We start from the raw sequence: 4,642 nt of genomic DNA, 5'->3' as shown, positions 1-4,642 counted from the left end.
TAAAGAGACGTTTTCATATTGTACATGTGCGACTGGGCGCGCGCACGCACGCACTCACTCGCTCTCTGTCACACACACACACACACACGTAGAAGAAGAAAAAAAATAATGTCGACAACAGGTGTTGCAGAAGGCCCTGACTAAACTAGTTTCCATTTTGTCCCGTCGTGATTAAAAACTAACACGTGCCCTCTTTTACACCTTAAAATAATCAATAATCTCCACAGCCACAGTAAGCACTTAATAGCTGTTCGAATGAGGAGCACGTTAAAGTCTGTAATTGGGATAAATTGGACCCTGTTATATGAGTGAAGCCTCTACAGGAGCTTGCCTACACTTTGTCTTTTTATCAGGACCAGCTGGAGAAACAAAAACGGAAAAATACCCTGATCTGAATTAAAACTGGGATTTTCTTCTTCTTCTTCTTCTTTTGGTAACATTGTGACTAAACGGCCAATTAGTATTTATCAAAAACAAATAAGCCAGGCTCCAGTTCAAAACAAACACGTATGTCCTCCGATCAAAGGGGAAGCGGGAAAATGTAACGAGGTAATCATGAAAGTAAAACATAAACAAAGTAACAAATCTAGTCTTGAGCAGGAGCTTTGCGTTGGATCATTGTAACTTGTGTGAATGTCGACACGCTGCTAGTAAAATGCACGTTATACTCAGGTGTGTTTCTGTGACGTCACTGCAACCCCGCAGACATTCATTGAAATATCGATCGCATTGGGTTTGAATGCAAAACGTTTTTTTTTGGTCTCTCATTTCCTGTGGCCGCGTCTGCGGAAGTTAAGTAACCTTATGTATCTTATATGCAGCAAAAAGGCTGCACAGCACATTGCAAATTACTACATACTTTCTATACCTTATATAAATACATACATATATACAAATATATAAAATAAAATAATATATATATTATATAAATAAGATTGATTAGATAAAAGAGATTTATGTTATAGGCGAGACCTTGCGTCTGCATGCCGATACCATCTAGATATGCCATCAGCGTTTAGTAGAGGATGGCAAATAAGAAATTTATAATTTTACCTTCACAGAAAAATATATAGGGGGAAAAATTATGCATCACAATAAGCTATCTAAAATGTGATTAAGCGCAGGCTAGGACTACAGGAGAAATAAAGTTTGCCAGCATTTACGTTTCCTTTTTGCCTCCGACAGGCCTGCGGGATTATCACCGGAAACAAATGAGTATTTATATTTCATTGTATTTATATTTATTCACTTTTCGCACAGATGTCAGAATGATGCCTAATATTTGGATAGCTGTGTGTGTGTGTGTGTGTGTGTGTGTGTGTGTGTGTGTGTGTGTGTGTGTGTGTGTGTGTGTGTGTGTGTGTGTGTGTGTGTTCATAAGTCTGTTTATGTGTGCTCCACTAAAGTCCTCATCAGTCCTCGTTTCATACTGTGTTTGTTCTTTATGCATTCTTCGTCGTGAACAATTCTTTCTAGAAAAGGAAATTGAATATCAGCAACTTTCAAAAAAAAATTGCAAATACATATCAGTCGATGCGCCCAAATATGAAGTGAAGCTGCTTGCCATTGGAGAATTGCAGAGCGTTCTTTCGCTGTTCCTTTATTTATCCATTCGTTACTGATGATCTATATAAGTCTCGCTTCTAGAACTGATCACAGGGAAAGTGAGTCGTCCAAACTCGGATAGCAATGAAGCAGAGCCACATTGGAATTAATTATACTGTCTTGATTATACAGCACGCTGACTGAGTGTGTGCTTGAGTGACAATGAAAGGGCAGTGTAATTGTTCTGCACTCCAAATACGTGTGTGTGTGTGTGTGTGTGTGTGTGTGAGAGAGAGAGAGAGAGGGAGAGAGAGAAAGAGAGAGAGAGAGAACAAGAATAGGGGAGAGAGACAATGTACCTAAGTGTACCAAGTACAGATATGCACTACTGTGAGAGCTCATGTAGGCAGCGCATACGCTCCCAGGGAAACATGGGGGGGGGGGAGGGGCCATCTTCGACACGTTATTAAACATCCGACCTGTTAGGAGCATTGCTGAAACTGTTAAGTATATCCCGCCCTGCACACCCTTGGTTCCCAACCACATAGCATATCTCACCCCACAGCCCCCCCCCCCGACCTCATGATCTTCTTTCAACTACTACTAACGTTGGATTTATTAGGCTTAAAGAACAGTCCGCATCCGTCCTCAGAGGGGATCAGGCTTTAAACGTAGATCAGAAGGATGAGATTTTAAAGAACAATGGACACCTTCACGCAAGGCATTTTTCTTAATTCGCTGCTACAGTAATCTACATGGTCCTATGTGAGCAGCATATCATTAAGCACCTAAATTAATTAGTACTGTATAGGAATTATGGTTTAATCTTCACTTGCTCCTCTACAGCTCTGGAGAGGCTAACACCTCCTTCTTTTGCCGTCCAGTTTATGCGGCAGCACAACCCTTTCACCTGGAGATGGTTTGTATCATTAAAAAACATTTATTACAGTAAAATCGGTATTTATTTTTTTAATAGAGATAGTACCGCTGAGGAAATTATGACGCCATTTTAGGGGACACCGTGGCTTATTGGGTGCAAATAGGGTTCATTTGCATTATACACGTTTGTCTGCACAAGCTGCTGCACGTGTTAGTTAGCAAGTCTGGCGTAGAGGCGCCATGGCTATACATGTGTTCCCCAAGACTGGTTTAAGTGACTGGTTTTGCCTCCATCAGCATGGTTTTGTTGCCTGGTCCCTCGGAGCCGTGTGTATTTTCTAAATCCGTCCGCCACACAGTGAAACTTCACATCATGGGCTATCAGAGAAGACACGTAGTCTTTTCCCATCATTCAGAAATGTGTGAAATCAAGTGCAATAAGCTGTTGCCTGCCCCGCTCACCACCGCCAACAACCCCCCCCCCCACAATGCCCCCCTATACCCCTACCCTTCCCCAAGTGAAACTCCCAACCTCCACACCCGACAGAGCACCCGTTGCTAAGCGACAGAGGGAGAGATGGATTGAGGAGACGTAGTCGATCAATTCTACAGAGAGAAGGGGGGAGGAGGGAGAGGGAGAAAGAGAGAGAAGGAAATAGTAAGGAGGAAGAAGAGGAGAAGGGGAAGAGAGAGAGGGAAATGAGAGCGAGAGAGAGGGAGAGAGAGGGGGAATAGTAAAGAGGAAGAAGAGAGAAGGGGAAGCGAGAGAGAGAGAGAGAGAGAGAGAGAGAGAGAGAGAGAGAGAGAGAGAGAGAGAGAGAGAGAGAGAGAGAAGAGAGAGAGAGAGAGAGAGAGAGAGAGAGAGAGAGAGAGAGAGAGAGAGAGAGAGAGAGAGAGAGAGAGAGAGGGAAATAGTAAAGAGGGAGAAGAGGGAGAGCAAGAGAGAGAGGGAAGGAGCGAGGGGGGGGGGGCAGAATGCAGAGTGATTGCAGTCGTATCGAGGCTCCAGTTTGGGTTGAAGAGGATCTTTGGAGCATCTATCTTTGTTTAACTGTTCGCGCCTCAGAAATGAATCCATCTGTGAGGCTGTCCACGTTTCCACCTGCTTCTCGTGAGCACTTGGCTCGCTAAAATGAGAATTTGCGCAGCCATCTCTTGCTAAACATCCCTCGTTCACAAACAGCTAATTTCATATTGCGCATGTTCCCCATCCCGCACTTTCCCCTCTTCCATTAGTCACTAGATGCTAGACGTGCATAACACATGCACATAGAAACTCTCTCTCTCTCTCTCTCTCTCTCTCTCTCTCTCTCTCTCTCTCTCTCTCTCTCTCTCTCTCTCTCTCTCTCTCTCTCTCACACACACACATGGAAAAAATCTGACAGGCCAACATGCATATGCCAAGAAATACCACACGTCCCTCTATGCGTGTGAATGGTTATATGTGTGGTTGTGTGTGTGTGTGTGTGCAGGGCTTGGTGTTGAGCGAATCGACTGAGTATCGATCCCACCACTCACCTCCCTGCAGTCAGCTCTTGTCCTACATAGCATGCCCTGTCTGATTTCTCCCTTAATGGCTTTTATCCAGCTCCAATCTTTATTTAAACTGAAAAGTAGGAATTAGCACCCACTCCCGTCCTATTCTCTGCTACCTCTTCTTTTCACTGTCATCCCCGTGTAAGCAACGGACTGTTGAGCCCTGTACAACCCGTCTCTGGTCTATATTTGCTTTCCCACCCATAAATGGGATAGTACATAACATTCACGCTCTTCCACACTCTTCTTCTTCTTCATCTTCTCTCTGTGTGCTGCTGTTTCTCATCATATCCTCCCTCACAGAGACAGGGTACCATGCACGTGCAGTCTCTGTGTGTTTATTGCGATGTGCACGTGTGTGTGCGCGCGTGCGCGTGCGCTGCTTGGCTTTCCATCATTAAACATTTGCATGACAACAAACGGCGCGCCGGCTCTTGCTTATAATTCTTGTGGTCATCTAAATTGTCGAAATCCCGTCTTTTGTTGGCATGGAGACGGGGCGGAAATTTCAGCATCAGCTCGGAGTCATTTGTTCGGTACGCACTAGTTGTCTTATTGATAGTCTCTCTGCTGCTTTTTTTTGAGCTCGGCCGGGCGCAGCCTGGGGAGAGCCCCCACCGCATGCCGTCATCCTTTTCGATTCGGTTTGATTTGTTGGCCATGGAGAGGAGTGAAGGGAGAG

This window comes from Lampris incognitus, chromosome 3 (assembly GCF_029633865.1).
Source record: "Lampris incognitus isolate fLamInc1 chromosome 3, fLamInc1.hap2, whole genome shotgun sequence".
Classification (NCBI taxonomy): Eukaryota; Metazoa; Chordata; class Actinopteri; order Lampriformes; family Lampridae; genus Lampris; species Lampris incognitus.
The sequence above is the reverse complement of the archived record's forward strand: the minus strand, read 5'-3'. Positions refer to the sequence as shown.